Source organism: Puma concolor, chromosome B2, assembly GCF_028749965.1.
Source record: "Puma concolor isolate L17-30 chromosome B2, mPumCon1.1.hap2, whole genome shotgun sequence".
Classification (NCBI taxonomy): Eukaryota; Metazoa; Chordata; class Mammalia; order Carnivora; family Felidae; genus Puma; species Puma concolor.
In genome coordinates, this window is record NC_141671.1 from 9,668,749 (window position 1) to 9,693,987 (window position 25,239).

Here is a 25,239-nt window from a genome sequence, read left to right on the forward strand (position 1 = left end):
GCTAGATAAAAATATTATAGGGTCCTATTTTATATAAAGTTCAAGAAACAGGAAAGCCCAAAGTATATTATTAAAAGTCATTGTAGTCACTTGTAAGAAACAGAGAGGAGGCAACAGAAGTCCTTCTAGCATGCTGGCAATACTCTATTTCTTGATCTAGATGGAGGCTACACAAATGTTCACTTTGGGATAGTTGAGCTGTACATTTACAATGTTTTGTTCACTTACCTGCATGTATGTTAAAATTCAACACAATAAAATAAGCCAGATATATCAGTTTAGTAAGGTATAGTTTCTATGAATACAATTTCTATAAAAAATTTTTAAATGTTTATTTGAGAGAAATCATGAGCCGGGGAGGGGCAGAGAGAGAGGGATAGAGAGAATCCCAAGTAGGCTCCGTACTTTCAGCAATGAGCCCAACCTGGGGCTTGATCCCATGATCCCAGTGAGATCATGATCTGAGCTGAAATTCAGAGTTAGACACTTAGCCAACTGAGCCACCCAGGTGCCCCTACAGGATTTTAAAAATTTAAACTTAATTTTTTTTTGAGAGAGCAAGTGAGCAGGGGAGAAGGGAGAGAAACACTATTAAATAGGCTCAATGCCCAGAACACAGAGTGATGTGGAGCTTGATCTCATGACTGTGAGATCATGACCTGAGCTGAAATCAAGAGTCAGATGCCTAACTGAATGAGCCACCCAAGTGCCCCTATAAACATCATTTCTAATATTCTAATATTTCTTATATATATACATACACATATATATATTTGTTTCAGAAACAGTTATTGGAAAGCAATATAACAAAACAAGCCAACATGAATTTATCACCACATAATTCCACTATCAAACTGTGTAAAAAATATAAGGACACAGCAATGCAAAAATGAACAAGCCTAATGTGGACACAGAAGAAAGGTGCCAGGAATGATGTCACAAAGATGGCAGTGTAGGCTGTTTATGATATCACTTCCTCTCACAAGAAGAGCAACTATTCATGGACAAGACATCACTGAGAGAATCCTAGAACATGAGAGTGAGCTGAAGCAATCCCTACACCACAAACAACTAAATAAACTACATCAGAAGCATAAGAGAAATGGCTACAAGCTGACTGCATTGGCCCTCCAAGACACCAGTGGAGAACCATGCTAAGTGGTCTCCCCTGAGTCTATGGTTCCTGGGAAAAGAGGACCCAAGGGTGAATATTCCCCCAGTATTGTGAGTCATTTCATGGGAGACCTTACTCTGATTTTGACCCATGGCAATAGTAATCTGCCAGGCTCAGCCACTGGGAATCTCTGATGGAGATGAGGGGAGGGTCTTGAAAACACCAGCATTCAGATCTTGGCAAACTGAGTTCCTACCTACAGAGCCCAGTAATAGTACCAACTTGTGTCATTGACCATCTGTAGAACCAGTCGGCGGAACAGTCTGTCTGACCAGGAACTCATGGGGAATAGGTCAGCCTCCTTCAGATCCTAAAAGAGTTTCACTAGTTCTAGAGCATGGTCTGTCCATGCCCAGGCAGAAGAGCTAGTCATAGGCACATCCGCTGGAGGGTAAACGTGGCTCCTACCCACCCCTCCAAACCTATCTGGGAAATTTGGGAGTTTTCTGAAATGTGTCCTCCCAGGCTTCCCCAGGCAAGAGAACTAAGCCATAGCCCCATTTGCTGCATAGCATGGCCCCTAGCTCCATCTGACAGGAAGGGCTGGCAAGCACACCTGGAAGCTGTTAACTTAGCAATGCTTGAAAGGATGGTGGGCAGAGCTTATTGCCCTCAGAGCAAATCCAGTACTGGGCCTGGAGGGTTTCCCTTTTATGACTGAGAGTTAATTCACAGCCCAAGCCACTGTGGAACATGGCTCTTAGCCCCAGACCCATCTGACAGGAAGGGCTAATGAGAACACCTGGAAACTGGTACAAAACCCAGCAATGCTTAAGCCAAGAGGCATGTGGGCAGATCTGATCATCCCCAGAGCCAAGCCAGTGGCCCTGCTCAGCCAGGAAATTAGGGCATGGTCAACCTAAGACCCCAAGCCAAGAGCTTTAGTGCCTTAGAAGCTGCTTCTCCCGCTGTACCGAGGCAGGAAAACTAATCCATAACCCTGTTTATGCTGAATACAGAATTCAGGTCACCACCAGGGGTCCTTACAGAGAACCTGGGAAGCTGCATCACTTATCAGTCAGTCATGCTTACAGTAGAACGTGAACAGAAAGCATACCCCATGACTTTGTAGAGCCAAACCACTGTCCTCACCTGACTAGGATATTCAGTGCACACTCTTGCCTCTTTTGGATTCTGAAACAATAAGCCATGCAGCCTCTGGGACCTGTTCTGCTGCCCTATTAGGGCACAAAAGCTAATTCATAGCCCTGTACTGAATTGTACTGCTGAGTACAATACCTAGTTCTGACCATATAGAAACTTGGTGGAAAAATCCAGGAAAATTTGGAGACCATTGGAGAGCCTCACTTGGGCAGGAACAAAACTTGCAGTTTTATATTGCTGTTCTCAGAAAGGGGCACATCTCCTTATGCTTGACCTCAGAACTTGAACAGTTGCCTTGCACAAAAATAAACCTTAATAGCAGGCCCCAACTTTACAAAGATGTTACCAGCAGACACATCCAGAAACCCAAACTGAAGTGACTGGTGAAGAACTCTTTCTACAAAACAAACCCAAAAATTCTGAAAGAGGAGACCACTTACTCAAATGTAGTTATAACTGTGAGGAATGATCCTTGGATCATGAAAAATCAGGTAAATATGATATCACCAAAGGAAACTAATAAAATTCTAATAACTGATCCTAGAATGTGGAGATTTAAGAAGTGTCAAAGAATTCAGAATAACACCCTTAAATAATTTTCATGAATGACAAGAACACACAGACAACCAAATTAATTTATGGGAAAATGCATGGACAAATCAAGGGTTCAATAAAAAAATAGAAACCATAAAAAAATACCCAGCCATCCTAGAGCTAAAAGATGTAATAAATCAACTGAAAAAATTGAATAAAGAATTCAAAAGCCAACTTAACAGAAGAAAGGATCAGCAATCTGGAAGATAAGACACTTGACTGGAATGATCCAGTTAGAGGAACAAAATGAAAAAAAAAAAAAAAAAGAATGAAAAAGAGTGAAGAAAGCTTTTGGGATGTATAGGACAGAATGAAAAGAACAATATTTACATTTTAGGAATTCCAAAAGATGAGAAAGAGAGGCAAAGATGTATATTTAAATCAATAATGGCTGAAAATGCACAGACCTGGGCAGAAAAATGGACATCCAGATCCAAGATGTAACTCTACTAGTTCAACCAGAATAGGGGTATACAGATACAGTATCATTTGGTGAAAAATCAATGACAAAGAATTGTGAAAGCAGCAAGATAAAAGAAAAAAAGTTATATACAAGGAACCCATTGTAATTAACAGTGGATTTCTCAACAGAAACTTTTCAGGCCAGAAGAGAATGAGATGATATATTCAAAGTATTAAAAAAAAATGTGAACCAATACTCTATCCAAGGAAGCTGCCCTTAAGAAAGAAAATGAGGTCAAGATTTTCCTGAATAAACAAAAACTGAGGGAAATACCACTAGACATGCTTTACAAGAAATGCTAAAAGAAGTTATTTGAGTGGAACTAAAAAGACACTAATAACATAAAAAACATAAGATGGCTGTGCAAAACTCCACGGTAACAGTAAATGTATAGCCAAAGTTAAATTCTGAAATATGGTAATGGTTGTGCATAATTCAATCACAACTCTAATTTAAAAAACAAAGATAGTAAAAATAACTGTAACTACAATTATCTGTATTAGTTATATAGTTAAAAAATATATAAATGTAAATTGTAACATCAGTAACCTGAAATGCGGGAGGAGATGTAAAGCATAGGAATTTTACTGAAATTGTTATTAGTTTAAGAAATAGGGTGTTATTTCTGTGCATTGATTTTATATCCTACAACTTTGCTGAATTCATGAATCAGTTCTAGCAGTTTTTTGGTGGAATCTTTTGGGTTTTCTATATAGAGTATCATGTCATCTGCAAAGAGTGAGAGTTTGACCTCCTCCTGGCCGATTTGGATGCCTTTTATTTCTTTGTGTTGTCTGACCAGAGAGGCTAAGACTTCCAATACTGTGTTGAATAACAGTGGTGACAGTGGACATCCCCGTCTTGTTCCTGACCTTAGGGGGAAAGCTCTCAGTTTTTCCCCATTGAGGATGATATTAGTGTTGGGTTGTTCATATATGGCTTTATGATCTTGAGGTCTGATCCTTCTATCCCTACTTTCTTGAGGGTTTTTTATCAAGAAACGTTGCCGTATTTTGTCAAATGCTTTCTCTGATCTATTGAGGGGATCATATGGTTCTTGTCCTTTCTTTTATTGATGTGATGAATCACGTTGTTTTGCAGATATTGAACCAGCCCTGCATCCCAGGTATAAATCCCACTTGGTTGTGGTGAATAATTTTTTTTAATGTATTGTTGGATCCAGTTGGCTAATATCTTGTTGAGGATTTTTGCATCCATGTTCATCAGGGAAATTGGTCTATAGTTCTCCTTTTTAGTGGGGTCTCTGTCTGGTTTTGGAATCAAGGTAATGCTGGCTTCATAGAAAGAGTTTGGAAGTTTTCCTTCCGTTTCTACTTTTTGGAACACCTTCAAGAGAATAGGTGTTAACTCTTCTTTAAATGTTTGGTAGAATTCCCCTGGAAAGCCATCTGGCCCTGGACTCTAGTTTTTTGGCAGATTTTTGATTACTAATTTGATTTCCTTACTGGTTATGGGTCTGTTCAAATTTTCTATTTCTTCCTGTTTCAGTTTGGGTGGTGTATATGTTTCTAGAAATTTGTCCATTTCTTCTAGATTGCCCATTTTATTGGCATATAATTGCTCATAATATTCTCATATTATTGTTTTTATTTCTGTTGTGTTGGTTGTGATGTCTCCTCTTTCATTCTTGATTTTACTTATTTGGGTCCTTTCCTTTTTCTTCTTGATCAAACTGGCTAGTGGTTTATCCATTTTGTTAATTCTTCCAAAGAACTTCTGGTTCCATTGATCTGTTCTACTGTTTTTGTTTTTGGTTTTGATAGCATTAATTTCTGCTCTAATCTTTATTATTTCCTGTATTCTGCTGGTTTTGGGTTTTATTTTCTGTTCTTTTTCCAGCTCCTTAAGGCATAAGGTTAGGTTGTGTATCTGAGATCTTTCTTCCTTCTTTAGGAAGGCCTGGATTGCTATATACTTTCCTCTTATGACCGCCTTTGCTGCATCCCAGAGGTTTTGGGTTGTGGTGTTATAATTTTCATTGACTTCCTTATACTTTTTAATTTCCTCTTTAACTGCTTGGTTAGCCCATTCATTCTTTAGTAGGATGTTCTTCAGTCTCCAAATATTTGTTACCTTTCCAAATTTTTTCTTGTGGTTGATTTTGAGTTTCATAGCATTGTGGTCTGAAAATATGCACGGTATGATCTCGATCTTTTTGTACTTAGGGCTGATTTGTGTCCCAGTATATGGTCTATTCTGGAGAATTTTCCATGTGCACTGGAGAAGAATGTATATTCTGCTGCTTTAGGATGAAATGTTCTGAATATATCTGTTAAGTCCATCTGGTCCAATGTGTCATCCAAAGCCATTGTTTCCTTGTTGATTTTTTGATTAGATGATCTATTGCTGTGAGTGGGGTGTTGAAGTCTCCTACTATTATGGTATTACTATCGATGAGTTTCTTTGTTTGTGATTGATTTCTATATTTGGGTGTTTTCACATTTGGTGCATAAACGTTTACAATTGTTAGGTCTTCTTGGTCTATAGACCCCTTGATTATGAAATAATGCCCTTCTGCATCTCTTGATACAGTCTTTATTTTAAAGTCTATATTGTCTGATATAAGTATGGCTACTCTGGCTTTCTTTTGTTGGCCATTAGCATGATAGATGGTTCTGCATCCCCTTATTTTTCAATCTGTAGGTGTCTTTAGGTCTACTTGTAAACAGCATATAGATGGATCTTGTTTTCTTATCCATTCTGTTACCCTATGTCTTTTGATTGGAGCATTGAGTCCATTGACGTTTAGAGTGAGTACTGAAAGATATGAATTTATTGCCATTATGATGTTTGTAGAGTTGAAGTTTCTGGTGTTCTCTGGCCCTTTCTAAGCTTTTGTTGCTTTTGGTATACACCAAGAATGAAGCAACAGAAAGAGAAATCAAGGAATCGATCCCATTTACAGTTGCACCAAAAACCATAAAATACCTAGGAATAAATTGAACCAAAGAGGTAAAATATCTGTACACTGAAAACTATAGAAAGCTTATGAAAGAAATTGAAGAGGACACAAAGAAATGGAAAAAGATTCCATTCTCCTGGATAGGAAGAACGAATATTGTTAAAATGTCGATACTACCCAAAGCAATCTACATATTCAATGCAATCGCTATCAAAGTAACACCAGCATTCTTCACAGAGCTAGAACAAATAATCCTAAAATTTATATGAAATCAGAAAAGACCCCAAATAGCCAAAGCAATCTTGAAAAAGAAAACCAAAGCAGGAGGCATCACAATCCCAGACTTCAAGCTATACTACACAACTGTAATCATCAAGACAGTATGGTACTGGCACAAGAACAGACACTCAGATCAATGGAATAGAATAAAGAACCCAGAAATGGACCCACAAACGTATGGGCAACTAATCTTTCACAAAGCAGGAAAGAATATCCAAGGGAATAAAGACAGTCTCTTCAGCAAGTGGTGCTGGGAAAACTAGAGAGTGACATGCAGAAGAATGAACCTGGACCACTTTCTTACATCACACACAAAAATAAACTCAAAATGGATGAAAGACCTCAATGCCATCAAAATCCTCGAGGAGAAAGCAGACAAAAACCTCTTTGATCTTGGCCGCAGCAACTTCTTACTCAACACATCACAGGCAAGGGAAACAAAAGCAAAAATGAACTACTGGGACCTCATCAAAATAAAAAGCTTCTGCACAACGAAGGAAACAATCAGCAAAACTAAAAGGCAACCGACAGAATGGGAGAAGATATTTGGAAAAGACATATCAGATAAAGGGTTAGTATCCAAAATGTATAAAGAACTTCTCAAACTCAACACCCAAAAAACAAATAATCCAGTGAAGAAATGGGCAAAAGACATGAATAGACAATTCTCCAAAGACGACATCCAGATGGCCAACTGACACATGAAAAAATGCTCCACATCACTCATCATCAGGGAAATACAAATCAAAACCACAATGAGATATCACCTTACACCTGTCAGAGTGGCTAACCTTAACAACTCAGGCAACAACAGATGTTGGTGAGGATGCAGAAAAAGAGGACCTCTTTTGCATTGTTGGTGGGAATGCAAGCTGGTGCAGCCACTCTGGAAAACAGTATGGAGGTTCCTCAAAAAACTAAAAATAGAACTACCCTACGACCCAGCAATTGCACTACTAGGCATTTATCCAAGGGATACAGGTGTGCTGTTATGAAGGGACACATGCACCCCCATAGTTATAGCGGCACTATCAACAATAGCCAAAGTATGGAAAGAGCCCAAACTCTTTCATCCATCATCAATGGATGAATGGATAAAGAAAATGTGGTGTATATATATACAATGGAGTATTACTCAGAAATCAAAAAGAATGAAATCCTGCCATTTGCAACTATGTGGATGGAACTGGAGGGTATTATGCTAAGTGAAATTAGTCAGAGAAAGACAAAAATTGTATGACTTCAGTCCTATGAGGACTTTAAGAGACAAAACAGATGAAGATAGGGGAAGGAAAACAACAATAATATAAAAACAGGGAGGGGGACAAAACATAAGAGACTCATAAATATGGAGAACAAACTGAGGGTTGCTGGAGGGGTTGTGGGAAGGGGCATGGGCTAAATGGGTAAGGGGCATTAAGGAATCTACCTCTGAAATCATTGCTTCACTATATGCTAACTAACTTGGGTGTAAATTTTGAAAAATAAAAAATAAAGTTAAAAAAATAAAAAATAGGGTGTTATAATTTTAAAATATTTTGTATAAGTTTTATGATAACCAAAGGGGAAAAACGTAGTAATTTACAAAAGAACATAATAAGAAAGTCAAAGCATATACATATAGCACATCAAAACACACAAAAGAAAGAAGACAGGAAACAAGGAACAATGGATCTATAAAACAAAACAATTATGGCACACTCACATGCTCTCTCTCTATACATCTCTATATGTCTATATATATGAGTGAATTTGGTTACAGTGGAGATGGTAAGAGGATTTTCCCTGAACTGCCACCACCTTTGAGTCAACATTGCATTGGGCTTATTGATCTATCTATCTATCTATCTATCTATCTATCTATCAGTGGTGACTTCTCTCACAGGGAAAGGAGAGCACTGAACAGGTGCCTAGCTACCTAGTTGTGTGGGTAACACATTGGAAAAACTCATTTCTCTTTGGCAGCAACAAGCATACTGAGGTGGAACCTCTATAACTGAGAAGAATGGGGGAAGATTGGCAAATATTGGAATACTAAAGGATATTTAAAAGGAGGCAGTTCCTGCTGATTGCATTTAGGACTTCAGCACAGATTACACTCACGAAACTCTGAAGGTACCATATCCAAGGATCTCCCCCATTGAGTTCACAGGAACTCACTGATCCCATGGACCCCATGCTAAACCCATAATTTTCCATCCTGTGGCCAGTTCTTTGTGTGAATCGCCCAGTGCAATGGGAGCAAGTCTAGTATACTGAGTGCTGTCAGAAAAACAAACCAGGACCTGTGGGTTATAGAGAAACCACCAACTTCAGTTATCGCACCCTCTTCTAGAAAACCAAGAAGGTTGAGAAACTCCAGACGTCAATAAAAAGTATATTCAGTCTGAAAGCTATAGTAAAGATCTAAGAGGTGTCTGGTATTTCAAATATGAAAGTGACAATTGAAAAGTACAAAAAACAGTAAAAAAAAAAATCAAGGAAATTTGTCATTACCAAAAGATAACAATAATTCAATAATCAAGCCTAGGAGAATGGAACTATGTGATTTAGCCAATAAGGAAATCAAAATACGTTTGTGAAAATACAATGAGCTACAAGAAAACTCAGGAAGACAATTCACTGAAATCAGAAAAAAAAAATGAACAAAATGAGATAGTTGTCAAAGAGATGACTATCATTAAAAATAACCAAAAAGTTTTGGAGCTAAAGAATTCAATGAATGAAAGAGGCTCTTAAAAACTGAGAACAAACTGAGGGTTGATGGGGGGTGGGAAGGAGAGGAGGGTGGGTGATGGGTATTGAGGAGGGCACCTTTTGGGATGAGCACTGGGTGTTGTATGGACACCAATTTGACAATAAACTTCATATATTGAAAAAAAAAGAATTCAATGAGTGAAATGAAAAATACAAGAGAGAGAATCTGCATCAGAGTAGAGCAAATGGAAGACAAAATAAGTGAGCTAGAGAACAGGAATTCTGAGGTAACCCAGCCAGAGTAGAACAAAGTAAAAAGAATGAAAAAGAACCAAACACACCTGTGATCTATGGGTTCCATTAAAAGAACAAATATTAGGAAAAATGAGATTTCAGAAGGAAAAGGGAGGTAGAAGGGGGATATAATTATTAAAAAAAAAAAACAAACAGAACTTTTTCCAACCCTGAGAGGAACTTGGACATCATGGCTCTGTCTTGCCATTACTAGGGCAGCCTCCCCCAACATAAGCCCCAACTCCAAGATCTCAAGCCATGCTTTGTTGCCATTTTGGTTGCTGCTGCCACTCTGAGCCCCACCCACTGTGTTCCAGGCTGCAGCTCTGGATTGTCATTGCAGAGCTACTGCAACTTTGTTGAGCCCCACCCCCCCACCGACAAGTCAAGGTCTATGACCTATCATAGCTGGAACTATGCAGTGGCTGCCCTGAAATATACCCTTCATCCCACATGAAAGCTCTAATTCATTTTGCCTTGGGGTGATAACACTGCCCTAAGCTCCATCCTGGGTTCAGGTCATGGCTCTTCCAGTAATTTCCAGTGCTGTCCCTGAGTCTCAGTTCACAGCACTGAATATCATTGCCTTGCAGCCTCTCTTCTCTTCCTAGCACTCCAGGTTCCAACACATAACTCTAACAGACCATCATTGGAGAAGAACAGAAAGCATCCAGCAGCCTTTACCTCTGAAGATCCCAAGAGCTCTACCAGCCATCACCACCTACACATCCTCTGCAGTCATAAATTCAGTTGGGAAAACATCAACCTCAGCTGAATGGAGCGAAATGGAGACTGTGCCACTGTGCTTTCTCAGGAACAAAAGACACCAAAGAGGTTTCCTTATAGACATTGCTAGGTGAAAGTCTTGACTCACTGAAGCTTGGCTGAAAATACCAGGAGAGGTGACTGCACCCTCAGATGTACAGCCATTAATACAAAGCCGTTAGAAACACACACAAAAACAAGGAAACATGACATCACCAAAGAAACAGTAATATTCCAGAAAAAGATCCTAAGGAAATTTGACATTACAAGAGTCTCAGAATGAGAAGTGAGGAATAAAGGGAAAGAAAACTTATTCAAAGAATAATGGTTGGAAACTTCCGAAATATGGGAAGGGATGTGGCCATCCAGGTACAGGAAGCTAAAAGATTCTCAGATTCAATCCAACAGATCTTCATTGAGACACATTATAATCAAGTTCTCAGAAATCAAAGACAAAGTTAGAATTTTGAAAGCAGCAAGATAAAGAAGAATATTTTACACAAGAGAATCCGAATAAAACTATAAATCAGATTTCTCAGAAAATACTTTGAAGGCCAGGAGAGAGTAGTAGGTATATTCAAATGTTCAAAAATAAGTCAACCAAGGATATTCTACCCAGCAAAGTGGTCACTCAGAAATGACAGAAAAATAATTTCCCAGACAGACATAAGTGAATTTATCACCACTAAACCTGCACTATGAGGAATGCTAATGGAAAATCTTCAACCAAATACAAAAGGTTTGTAATCAGTAAAGTGAAAATAGATAGAAGTATAAAACTCCTGGTAAAGGTAAATATGTAGTCAAATTCAAAATAGTTTAATAGTGCAATGGTAGATGAGAAGTAAAAATATTGATTGAGACAAAAATGTTGAAGTATAAGAACTACAACATTATTGTTAATTAATAAGCACACAATATAAAAATGTAAATTCAGAAATCAACATATTGTGGGGAGGTTGAAATTAAATGTGTAGAAATTACTTATGCAATATAAGTTGTTATGGGCTTAAAATAGTTATATCTATAAGATGTATTATTAAAGCCTCATGATAATCACAGAGCAAAAAATCTGTAACATGTACAAAAACAATAAAAAGAACGAAGGCATACCACTACAATAAAATTCATCAACCTACAAAGAAATACAGCAAGAGTAGAAGGAAACAAGAAACTACAAAGTATAAGAAAGCAGTAAAATGGTGATAAATTCTTGTCAATAATTACTTTAAATGTAAATGTTTTAATTCTATAATTAAAACACACTGAGTGGCTGAATGGATGAAAAAATAAAACCCAACTATATACTACCTACAAGAGACTCTTCAGTTTTAAGGACACTTACAGGCTGAAAAAAAATCTATTTCAGCCAGATGAAAACCAAAAGAACACGGGGGTAGCTATACTTTTATCAGACAAAATAGACTTTAAAAAATTTTTTTAGAGAGTGAGCAAGCTGGGGAGAGGGGCAGAGGGAGAAAGAGAATCTTAAGTAGGCTCCATGCTTAGCACGGAGCCTGACATGGGGCTTGATCCCACTCTGCTGGGATCATGATCTGAGCTGAAATCAAGAGTTGGATGCTCAGCTGACTGAGACACTCAGGGGCTCAAGACAAAATGCACTTTAAGACACAAAGTATATTTATCAAGAAGATATAATGATTCTAAACATATAAGCCCCTAAATTGGAGCACCTAAACAGATTTAAAAATTATTAACAGATGTGAAGCAAAAAATAGACAGCAATGCAATAATAGGGATTTCAATACACTATTTTCAACAATGGATATTATTCAGGCAGAAAATCAATAAGGAAACAATGGACTTGAAGGACATTTTACACTGATAGACCTAACAGATATATACAGAAATTTCCATCCAACAGTAGCAGTACACATTCCTTCCAAGCACACAGGGACACTCTCCAGGAGAGTTTACATAATAGGTCACAAAACATATCTTAGCAAATGTAAGATTGATATTACACCAAGTATCTTTTCAAACTACAATGCAACAAAACTAGAAATCACTAGCAGTAGGAAAGCTGGAAACATCACAAAAAGTTGGAGATTAAAATACATGCTTCTGTACAACCAATGGGTCAAAGAAGAAATCAAAAGGGAAATCAAGAAATATCTTGAAAAAAAATGAAGATGGAAACACAATATATCAAAACCTATGGGATGTTGCGAATGCAGCTCTAAGAGGGAAAGTTATAGTCACAAATACCTTCATTAAGACACAGGAAAGGTCTCAAACAGTCTCACTTTATACCTTAAAAACTGGAAGAACAAACTAAGCTTAAATTTATCATAAAAGGGAAAATAACAAGGATCAGAGGAGAAATAAATGAAATGGACTCCAGAAAAACAATAAAAAAGATCCACAGAACTAAGAGCTAGTTCTTTGGAAAGATAAACAAAACTGACAAACCTTTAGCAAGATTAACTAAGAAGAGAGAAGATTCAATCAGACATGAAAGAGGAGACATTATAGAAAGGATATAGAGAGGATTATGAGGCTACTATGAATGATTATATGCCAACAAATGGGATAATCTAGAAGAAATGGGTAAATTCTTAGACACATATGACTTACAAACCCTAACTCAGGAAGAAAGAAAATATCTAAAGAGACAAATAATGAATAAGATTGAATCACTAGTTAAAAAAAGAAAAAGACAAACAAACAAACAAACAAAAAAACAACCGGACCATATGGTTTCCCTGGTGAATTCTACCAAACGTTTAGAAAAATTAATACCAATTCTTCTCAAACTATTTCAAAATAATAAAAGGGATACTACCTCCAAACTCATTTGACAATGTCAGAATTACCTGGATACCAAAATAGGGCAAGGACTCCACAGGAGTAGAAAATTACAGGCCAATATTCCTGATGAATATAGATTCAAACATTCTCAATACAATATTAGCAAACATAATTCAATAGCACATTAAAGGGATCATACTGCATGACCAAGTAGGATTTCTAACTGTGGTAAGAGGATTATTTAACATTCGCAAATCCAAAAATGATATATACCACATTAATGAAAGATAAAATTCATATGGTTATCTCAATAGATGCAGAAAAAATATTTGACAAAATACATTCTTTCATAAGAACGATCAATGAATTGGTTATAGAAGGAATATTTCTTAGCACAATAAAGCCCATGTATGATAAACCCATAGCTAACCTCATACGTAGTGATGAAAAGTTAAAATCCTTATCTTTAAGATCAAAAGCAACAAAATTACCCACTGTCACCATTTCTATTCAACAGAGTACTGGAAATCTCAGCCAGACCAATTAGGCAAGAAGAATAAAAATAATCCACATCAAAAGAGAAGTAAAATTACTTCTGCAGATCTATACACAGAAAACCCAAGACTCCATTCAAACTTGTAGAATAAATTAATTCAGTTAATTTGCAGATAACAAAATGAACATACAGAAATCAGTTGCATTTCTACATACTAACAATAAACTCCCTAAAAAAGAAATTAAGAAAGCCATATTATTTACAATAGTATAAAAAACACTAAAATACTTAGAAATAAATTTAATGAAGGAAATGTAAGACCTGTGTACCGAAAACTTTAAGACATTGATAAAAGAAATTGAACAGAAAGAAATGGAAAGATACCCCATGTTCTTGGACTGGAAAAATAATACTGTGGAAATGTTCATACTACCCAAAGTGATGTATAGATTCAATACAATCCCCATCAAAGTTATTCTGGTGGCATTTTTCATCAAAATAAAAGAAACAATTCTAAAATTTTTATGGAACCACAAAAAACTGCAGATAGTGGAAGCAATACTAGAAAAGAGAAGAATCACAATACCTAATTTCAACCTATATTAGGAAGCTATAATAACCAAAACACTATGGTACCGGCATTAAAAGCAGGCATACAGATGAAAGGAACAGAATAGGAAACCCAGACATAAAATCCCATATTAAGTCAACTAATTTGTGACAAGGGTGGCAAAAACACACAATGGGAAAAGGATAGTCTTCAATAAATGGTGTTGAAAAAAGTAGATATTCACATGTGAAAGAATGAAACGAGAACCTTATCTTACACTACTCACAAAATTAAGTTGAAATGTGTCAAAGATTAAAGTATAAGACCTGAAACCATAAAACTCCTAGAAGAAAACATGGAAAAAAGTTCTTGAATTTGGTGTAAGTGATGGTTTCTTGGATAAGTTCCCCCAAAGCACAGGCAATATAAAAATAAATACATGGGACTACATTAAACTAAAGAGCTTCTTCACAGCAAAAGAAGCAATCAATAAATCATTAGGCTGAAAAGTCAACCTAAAGAATGGGAGAAATTCACAAACTTTATATTGAATAAGGAGCTAGTATCCAAAAGAACTCATACAAGTCAGTAGCAAAAAACCAAGTAATCCAGGTGAAAAATGAGCAAAAAACCCTGAATGTTATTTTCCCATGTAAGACACACAAATGGCAACTGTTACATTAAAGGATGCTTGACATCACTAATCATCAGGGAAAGGCACATCAAAAACAATGAGGTATAATCTCACACCTGTTAAAATGGCTTTCATAGAAAAGACAGCAAATAAAAAAGGTTGCCAAAGATGTGGACAAAGGGAATCCTTATACACTGCTGGTGGGAATGTAAGATAGCGCAACCGTTTTTGAAACAATATGGAAGTTCCTTAAAAAATTAAAAAATTGAACTACTACATGATCTAGCAATCTTACTCTTTAGTCTATATCTGTAGATAGACTATATGTATATAGACTGCATAGACTATATCTGTATATATATGTAATTGAAATCAGTATCTAAAAGAGATCTGCATACCAACATTCGCTGCAAATTTATTCAACATAGTCAATATATTAAAAGAGTCGAAACATCTATGAATGGATAAATGGATAAAGAACATACATATACACATTTGAATAAATAAATACATCAACCAACTGTATAGCTAAAACTTACACAGTGTTATAGGTCAATTATACCTCATTAAAAAAAAAGAAAGAAAGGAAAACCAGAGAATACCACCACAGAAAATTACCAGGTTACAAATGTAGGCAAAGGGAGGAAAAGAGAAACAATGGAAATACAAAATAATCAGAATATATTTAATAATATAGCATTGGTAAGCTATTAGATATCAAAAACTCAATATAAATGAAATTTTTTTGTGAGAAAGAACATGAGCGGGGGAGGTGCAGAGGGAGAGGCGAGGGAGAGAATCTTAAGCAGGCTCCATGCTCAGTGGGGAGCCCAATGTGGGGCTTGATTTCATAACCATGAGATCATGACCTGAGCCAAAATCAAGAGTCCCGTGCTTAACCAACAGAGATACCCTAAATTAAATTAGTTCACAAATTAATGGCACAGAGTAGCTGGGTAGATTAAAAAAGAGAAGACTCAACTATATGTTGCCCACGAAAGTCTACAGCTTTAATGATACACATAGACTCAAAGTGAAGGGATTGAAAAAGGTATTCCATGCAAATGGAAACCATAATAAAGCAGGAATAGCTATACTTATATCAGACAAAAGAGATTTTAAGCCAAATAGTAACAAGAGAAATGTAAGGTCATTATATAATGTTATAGGGGTCAATTGAACAAGGATATATAACCATTGTAAATATACATACACCCAACATCAGATACCTAAGATGTTAAGCAAGTACTAGCAAATATGAAGAGAGAAATAGATAAAAATGCAACAATGGGGGATTCTGAACCTCAATGTCAGCAATGGTAGGTCAATCAATAAACTTTGGACCTGAACCACTGTGAAACAAATAGAACAAACGGACCTAACAGACATTCTATTCAAAAGCAGATTGCATGTTCTTCTCAAATACCCCCAGAACATTCTCAATAATTGATCATATGATAAGACACACACTAGTCTTTAAAAATTTAAGGAGATTGAAATCATACCAAATACCCTTTCCAACCCATAATGGAGTCAACAACTAGAAATAAACAACATAAAAAAAATTTGGAAAACTACAAATATGTGGAAATTAAGCAACACACTCCTGAACAACCAATGGGTCAAAAAATTGAAAGGAAATAGAAAACACATATAGAAGCACCAAGAGTGCATGATGGTTCCCTTTTCTCCACATCCTCCTCAACACTTATTTCTTCCTTTTGATTCTAGCCATTCTGACAGGAATAAGGTGATAGATCATTGAGATTTTGATTTGCATTTCCTTGATGATTATGATGTTAAACATCTTTCATGTGTCTGTTGGCTACTTGTAGCCTTCTTTGGAAAAATGTCTATTCAGGTCCTGCCCATTTTAATTGGATTATTTTCTTTTAAGTTGTACCAGATCTTTATATATTTTGGCTACTAACCCATTATCAGATATGTCATTTACAAATATCATCTCCCATTCAGTAGCCTGCCTCGTTGATGGCTTGCTTCACTGTGCAAAAGTTTTTATTTTGGAGTATTCCCAAGGTTTATTTTGCTTTTGTTTCCTTTGCTTGAGGAGACATGTCTAAGAATGCAAACTGGTGCAGCCATTATGGAAAACAATCAGAGTTTCCTTAAAAAGCTAAAAGTAGAATTACCCAATAATTTTGCTACTTGGTATCTATCCAAAAAAGTGAAAACACTAATTTGGAAAGATAGATGCACCACTATAATTATTGCAGCATTATTTACAATATCCAAGATATGGAAGCAACCCAAGTGTCCATCCATAAATATGGATATAGAAGATGTGGTATATTTTACAGTGGAATTTTGTTCAGTCATTAAAAAAAAAAGATCTTGACATTTGGAACAACATGGATGGACCAAAAAGGTATAATGCTAAGCAAAGTAAGTCAGACAAGGCAAATACTATATTTCACTTATATGCAGAATTTAAGAAAAAAAAGGACAAAAGAAAAGGAAATACACAAAAACAGACTTAAATACACAGAACAAGCTCATCGTTGCCAGAGGGATGGTGGATACTGAGAGGAGTGAAAAAGACCAAGGAGATTAAAAGTACACCTATTGTGATGGACATGAATAATGTATAGAATTGTTGAATCATATTGTACACCTGAAATTAATGCTAATTGTACTTCCATAAAAAATAAATGAGATGTTGTAAAAGCAGTTGTGAGAGGGAAATTAATAGCATAAATTCATATTTGAAGAAAGGTAAAACATCTTGTGCTTGCTCTGACAGCACATATGCTAAAACCAGAACGATACGGAGTTTAGCATGGCCTCTGTGCAAGGATGACAAGCAAATTTGCGAAGCGTTCTGTATTCTTGCACTGTGTGGGGCTCTGCTCTGACAGTGCAGGATGTTTCTCTCTCTCCCTCCATCCCTCCCCCCCTCAAAATAAATAAATAAACTTTAAAAAATTAAAAAAAAAAAGAAAGTAAAACATCTCGAAGATGTATCCTAAGTTTACACTTCAAGAATTAGAAAAGGGAGAACAAACAAAGTCCACAGTTAGCAAAAGAAAGGACAACAGAGATCAGAGTGGAAATGAGAGACTAGTAGATAGAAATCAATTGGTAACTTTTAAAAAAACGTATACTTTAGTAAGCATGTAAACATTTAGGTACTCTTTTGGAGAAACTGACCGAGATTCATCTATTAGGGGATGCAAGTGTTCATCTAAATTTTCTGTTTTTTTTTTTTTTTTTTTTTTTTTTTTTTACGGAATATTTATTGAAGTTGATTAAAGTATAATTTCTCATGTGCCATATTGGAAGTCCTTTATCGTAAGGACTATTCTTTTGATGACAAACAGCAGCCACATGGTCAGTGATTTTTTTGGACCTCCACATGGATACATTCAATTTCTTCTTGAGACACAAGTTTCTTTCTGTATTTCTGAGGTAACGCTTTTATTATTTGAGCAGTATCTGGTGGATCCAGATGCATCAGCAAATCTGGTGATTTACCTCCCTTAGAATGCTGTGAAATTGAAGAAGACTGAGATGGTTGTCCTACTGAACACAAAGTTTCTGATACACTGACTTTAGAATTGTCTCTTCTGGGGGCTCCTGGGTGGCTCAGTCGGTTGAGCATCAGACTCTTGATATTGGCTCAGGTAGTGATCTCGCGTGGGATTGAGCCCGGTGTCAGGCTCTGTGCTGTGTGTGAAGCCTGCTTAGGATTCTCTCTTCTTCTCTCTCTTGAACATGTTTTCTCTCTCAAAGTAAATATTTGAAAAGAATGGTGTCTTCTGTCAGGGAACCTTAATGGAATATGTGGCTCGACTACCTGAATGACCTTGCTGGCAGATGCCATATTGGTGCCCATCATGACTCTGAGATGGGGCAGCTTCTGGGGTACTTGGTAGCCACAGAGATAACTATAAGTGTTTTTTTTTTAAATAAACAAAGTTGATGAACTTTTAGCTACACTAACTCAAGAAAGAGCGAACACTCAATAAAAGTAAAATCAGAAATGAAAAACCAGACATTACAACTTACACTACAGAAGTACATCGGGTCCTTAGAGATTATGATCATATACCACTAAATTGCATAAAGTAGAAGCAGTTTAAATATGTAAATCAATAAATACCATTAACAGAATGAAAGATAAAAATCATACAGTCAAATCTCAATAGATGCACAGCATTTGACAGAATATGATATTTTTTCATGGTAAACATCTACAAACATTTGGAAATAAAAGGATATCTCAACATATTTAAAACCACTTATAATAATCTCACATCCTAACATGTGCAACAGTGAATAATTCAAAGGTTTTCCCGTAAGATCAGAATGAGACACAGTTGCCTACTATCATCACTCTTAGGCAACATAGTGCTAGAAGTCCTAGCTGTAGAGAAATTAGGCACCAGACAAAGAAATAAAAGCAATCTATATTGGAAAGGAAAAAGTAAAATTGTCATTTGCAACTGATATGATCTTACATATGAAAAATCCTAAAGACTCACCCAAAAAGTATTGGAACTTATCAAACAGATTAGTAAAGTTGCAGGATATAAAATCAACACTTAAAAACCAGGTTTCAGGGGTGCCTGGGTGGCTCGGTTGGTTAAGCATCTGGCTCTTGACTTCAGCTCAGGTCATGATCTCATGCTTCATGAGACTGGGTCCCATGTTGGGCCCTGCTCTGACAGTGTGAACGGCCTGCTTGGGATTCTCTTTCTCCGCTCCACTCTGCTCATGCTCTCTCTAAAAAAATAGTTAAACTTAAAAAAAATCTGTTGCATTTCTCTACACTACCAAAAAATATCTGAAAAAGAAACAAAATTATGCCACTTACAGTTTTATAAAAAACAATGAAAAACTTAGGAATACATTTAACAGAGAAGGTGAAAGATGTACAATAAAAACTATAAGACCTTGGTGAAAGAAATTGAATACAACAAATGGACAAATACCTTGTTTTCTTGGTACAGAATAATATTGTTATTGTTACAATGTCCATACTACCCAAAGCCATGGATAGTTGCAATGCAAACTTTATAAAAAATGCAATGGTATTTTTAATAGAAATTGAAACATCAACCTAAAATTTGTATGGAACCATGAAAGACCCTAAATAGGTATAGCAATAATTAGGAGGAAGAACAAAGCCAGAGACGTCATGCTTCTTGATTTCAAACTAAACTGCAAAGCTATAGTAATTACAACAGAATGGTACTGAAGAGGAAGAAAGATTGCAAAGTAGGAAGATTCTGAGCTCACTTAGTCCTGTAGGCACACCACAGCTACAACTAAATATAATGCAACTCACTGTGAGAAAGACCTGGAGACTAGCAAAACAGCTCTTCCACAGCTAAAGATAAGAAGATAAAGCCACCTCAAGAAGGGCAGAAGGGGAAAACATGTTTGGGAGCTAAACCCCCAATGTTACAACCCACAAATGGGAGGGATATCACAGGTGCAGAGGCCTTCCCTGTGGAGTGATGGGTTGAAGTCCCAAATTTGACACCTCCTACCAGGAAGATTTGTCCTGGAAGATGAGCCCCCATAATGCCTGCTTTTCAAAACCAGTGGGGCTTGATGCTGGGAGACCCAGAGGGCTTTAGGAAATGAAGACTCCAGCTTCAAGGACCCATGCACCATATCACTTGCTCTGAGAACCATCACAAAAAGAAGCAGTTTGCAAAGCACCAGGCCTATACATGATGGATATTTGTTGACTGATTTTAGGGCATGTGCTGGATGGGCAGGGATCTGTAGGAAATTTCCCTGGTGAGTGGAATTTTTATTGCTCTTCTTCATCCTGCCTTGGGGCCCCAGTGCTGGAAGGAGCCAGTTCGGATACTTTTCATCTACCTTGCTAGCACCACTCACCTTGCCCTGGCATCCTCCTGTGGACCCACCTTTCTCCCCCTCCTGCCCTGGCAGGAACTGCTCCATTGCAGCTCCTGCCTTGCCACATCTGGGGAATAGCCTTGATAGGGACTAGTGCCTCTTTAATGTCACTCCTGCCCTAGCTAGGAGGGGGCCAGCTCTGCTCACAAGCAGGTCTACAGCAATCATAGGTGAGTCTTGGAGCCAACCACACTAGAGAGGCCAATCCCAGCCATAAGAATTCCCACAGAGAGTGCAGCTGGGCCTCTCATCTAGCTACACCAGGGGTCAGTCCCACACACAATAGTAGCTGTGGCCAGGCATTGCTGCCAGTTGGGCCAGGGACTAGCCCCACCCACCAGTGTTCTATCAGCAGTCATGGCCTGGTTCCAGAAGGAGGGTACATGCAGTCCATTCAGGGGATACCCATAGAGACTGGTTCTGGTGTCCATGGGAGATTACAGTACTGAGCCCCACAGGATAGCTTCTACATAAGCCATGACCTTCTACATAAGGCCATGACAGGAGATGTAACTGTCTTATCCAATATATAAAAATAAACACAGAGTCAGACAAAACAAGGGAGAGAAATGTGTTCCACATGAAATAAGACAAATCATCAGAAAAAAACTAAACAAAATGGACACAATCTATGTGATAATGAGTTCAAAATAATGATTATTAAGATGCCCACCACTCTTGAGAGAAGAGTGAATAAACTCAGTGAAAACTTACACCAAGAGATGGAAAAAACAAATCAGAGCTAAAGAATACAATAACTGAGATGAAAAAAAAAACACAAGAGGCAATCAACAGATTAGATGATGTGGAAGAACTGTGCTCTGAAAGACAAGGTAGTATAAATCATCCAAGCTGACAGCAGAAAGAAAAATGACATTTAAAAAATAAGGATAAGTTGGGGTGCCTGGGTGGCTCAGTCACTTAAGTTGGCTCAGGTCATGACCTCTTGATCCATGAGTTTGAGCCCCACCATCAGGCTCTGTGCCAACAGCTTGGAGCCTAGAGCCTGCTTCGGATTCTGTGTGTCCTCTCTCTGCCCCTCCCCAGCTCATGCTCTGTCTCTCTCTTAAAAGTAAATTTAAACACTTAAAAAAAAATGAGGATAAGAGATGACCTCTGAATATACAAATATTCACATTTTTTGTGTCCCCAAAGGAAAACAGAGACAGGGGCAGAAAATTCACTTGAAGAAATAATAATTGAAAATTTCCCTAGCCCAGGAGGGAAACCAAATATTCAGGTCTAGGAAGCACACAGAAGCACAAAAAAGATGCACCCAGAGAGGTCCACACTAAGACATATAATAATTAAAATGTCAAAAATTAAAGATAGAGAATCTTAAAAGCAGTAAGAGAATCCATTAATTGATAAATGGATAAAGAATATGTGGTGTGTGTATATTATATTAGATATAATGGAATATTATTCAGCCATGATAAAGCATTTGTGACAACATAGATGGAACCAAGCTAATAGTCCTCTCCAACTGTTCCCAGCCAATGGTACCACCCCACACCTCAGAGCTCAGACGGGGTTACTGGGGCACCTGGGTGGCTCAGTCGGTTGGGCATCTGACTTTGGCCCAGGTCATGATCTCCTGGTTTGTGGGTTTGAGCCCCACATCAGGCTCTCTGCTGACAGCTCAGAGCCTGGAGCCTGCTTCAGATTCTGTGTCTTCCCCTCTCTCTGCCCTACTCCCCCTCATGGTCTGTAGGTTTCTCAAAAATAAATGTTAAAAAATTAAAAAAAAGAATAAAGATGTTACCAGCAGACATGTTCATAAATCTAAATTGAGCTGACTGATAAAGAGCAGTCTCTGTCAAAGTGAAATCGTGAAGTCTGGAAAAGGCAAGTGCTTATTCAAATACACAGATACCAATGTAAAAATAATGACAAAAATCTGGTAAACATGACACTACCAAAGCAGTGTCAATAATTAAACCTAAGGAAATGTATATTCATAATTGTCACACAAAGAATTCAGAAAAGTTCTCTTAAAGTACTTTAACAAACTACACGGACACACAGATCACTAAATGAAATTAGGAGAACAATGCATGAAAAAATAAGGTCAAATAGAGACCATAAAAAAATACTCCCAGAAATTATAGAGATGAAAAATACATGGAACAGAAGAATTCAATAGAGAGCTTCAAAAGTTGACTAGTGCATGCAGAGGAAAGAATTAATGACCTATATGACAAGACATTTGGAATTATCCAGTCACAGGAGCAAAAAGAGGGAAAAAGTAAAAAAGAGTGAGAAAAACTTATTGGACTTATGGGACATAATGAAAAGGAACAATATTCACATTATGGGAATTCTAGAGGAAGAAGAGAAAAAGGGATAAAAAGCATTTTTAAGGCAATAATGGTTAAAGGCTTCTTTAAACTTGGGAAAACCTTACATCCTGGTCCATTAGACTTAAAGTACCCAACAGTGGTTGAACCTGATTAGGGCTACACCAAGACATATGATTAAATTGTCAAAAGTCAAACACAACACATTAATTTTGAAAGCAGCCAGAAGAAAGTTCCATATGAAGAAATCCCCATAATGCTATTGGTGGATTTCCCACCAAAACTTTTCAAGTTAGGGGAGAGTGGAATGATATATTTCAAATTCAGAAAGAAAAAAAAAGCCAACAAAGATTTCTGTACCCAACAAAACTGCCCTTTAGGAAAGGAGAGATCAGGGAGAGTGGGGTCAACATGGCAGAGAAGTAGGGGGATCCATACTTCCCACACCTCTCAAACAAAGAAGTGCTGAAGCCAAAGGACTTTGAACCCCAGAGTCTGGGAGGAAAACAGACTGAATCTACCAGGAAGAAAATGGGAAAACTGGAGAAAAGATAGGTGGGTGATTATGAACTGGGGGAGATAAAAAAGGCCACGTGGGCATGGAGGGGAGGGCCCCCTTCTGTGGAGAGACAAAGGGAAGAGAAAGCAGCTAGGGAAGTGTAGGACCATATCTGGACAGGAGAAAGACCTCAGACTGAGACTGAGAGGGATCCTATCTCTAACTGTGGGGCTTTCTTTGGACTGGGGCCAGTTCCTGTTTGTGCACCTGGGGAGGAGGGGAGCCAGTCCTGGCTTTGGCGGCAGGTCAGGGGCACAGTCTGCAGTTGGAGAAAGCGGTCCCCTCCTAGAGGGCTGCACGATAGTACAAAGCCTGCCTGCGCTGCCACTCCAGGGCACAGTGGCTGGCAGTTTGCAGTAGGAGAAAGCGGCCCCCTCTCTGAAGTGCTGTGGGAAAAGAAAAAGCCTGCCTGTGGCTGCCTGTGGCCGCCACCCCTGGGGCTTGGCGGTGAGGTTAGCAGTGCAGTCTGCAGTAGGAGAAGGCAGTCCTCTCTGAAGTGTGGTGACACAGACAAAGGCAGCTGGGATCACATATCAGGTGCAGAGAGAGGCGCTTCCCCAGTACCAGAGCACACGGAGTGGGGCTTTGAATCCTGGTCAAGCGGAGGGTCAGGGGAGCTGTTGGAGTGAGAAGGACCACCCCCTCTGTGCCTGCAGCACAGTAAGGACTACTCAAAAGGAGTCCACCGGTCCAGGTCCATGGAGAAGACACTAGGGGATCACCATTCTGCCCTTCCCCGCACCCCCACCGGGGCTTCAGGGATCAGTCCCAGGGCCCATGGTGGAGGTGGGTACAGACTACACCAAACCACACCCCTTCACACCAGGTAACTGAATCTACAGGAGCTGGGCAGACCCTGTCGAAAGCTCCTCCAGACAAGTGCTGCAGCATTGCCTGGATTAACTCAAGGTCAATTCTGGATATATAGATATATTCTTCTCCCCATTTCTCCTCCTTATCTCTTCCCTCCTCTAGGCTGATTACTCTGGTTATTGGTTTGCCTAAACAGACGTATTTAATCCATTCTCTTGATACATGTTCTTCACCTCCTTCTTTACATTCCTTTCTCTCTCTCTAGAATAATCAAGGCATATCTCTCTGGGTAACTTTATCTTCGTTTCTTTTCCCCTGCCCCTTCTTTATTTTCCTTTCTCTCCCTCTAGATTAAGCCTTTTAGTCTCTCTGCCTAGTCAATGTTTATTTTTTCTACCCCCCCCACGCCCCATAATTTCTCTGTATGTGCTCTTCCATCAGCACCGCCTCCACCCTCTTATTTACTTGTAGTTGGTTTTTTTGTTTTTTGTTTTTTTTAGTTTTTTGTCTTTATTTGCGTTGTTTGTGTGTGTATGCATGTTTTTGTCTCCTGTTTGTCTGTTTTCTTTATAGGGCTACTCCAAGGAACAAATCAAAGCACACCTGCTGGGGGGTCCAAAATATCACTAAGAGTAGAGTAATAAAATAACCAAAGTCACAACAAGAGAGAGCAAGTAACAATCTCCAAAAAAATGCCTCCTGAAGGGCCAGGCCATGGAGAGTGTATGACCCCCCCCACCTGCTTTACTATAGCAGTGCTCACAGGTGTAAAGCACACAAGCTTTTAAAATGCATAAGGGACAGAAAACTACCCAAAATGATGAAATGAAAGAATTCTCCTCAAAAGAAATTCCAGGAAGTAGCAACAGCTAACAAATTGATCAAAACTGATTTAAGCAAAATAACTGAACAAGAATTTAGAAAAATTGT

At 38.0% G+C, this 25,239-nt stretch overlaps 1 non-coding gene and 1 pseudogene across 1 annotated transcript; one reads left to right on the plus strand and one right to left on the minus strand.

Annotated features, from left to right (window-relative positions):
- Positions 1–17,490: 17,490 nt before the first annotated feature.
- On the plus strand, positions 17,491–17,594 carry LOC112853814 (U6 spliceosomal RNA). The gene has a single exon (XR_003222940.1). It is a non-coding gene; the product is annotated as a U6 spliceosomal RNA (small nuclear RNA).
- A 500-nt stretch (positions 17,595–18,094) lies between these two features.
- LOC112853566 (alpha-ketoglutarate dehydrogenase component 4 pseudogene) lies at positions 18,095–18,601 on the minus strand (annotated as a pseudogene).
- Between the last annotated feature and the right edge of the window lie 6,638 nt (positions 18,602–25,239).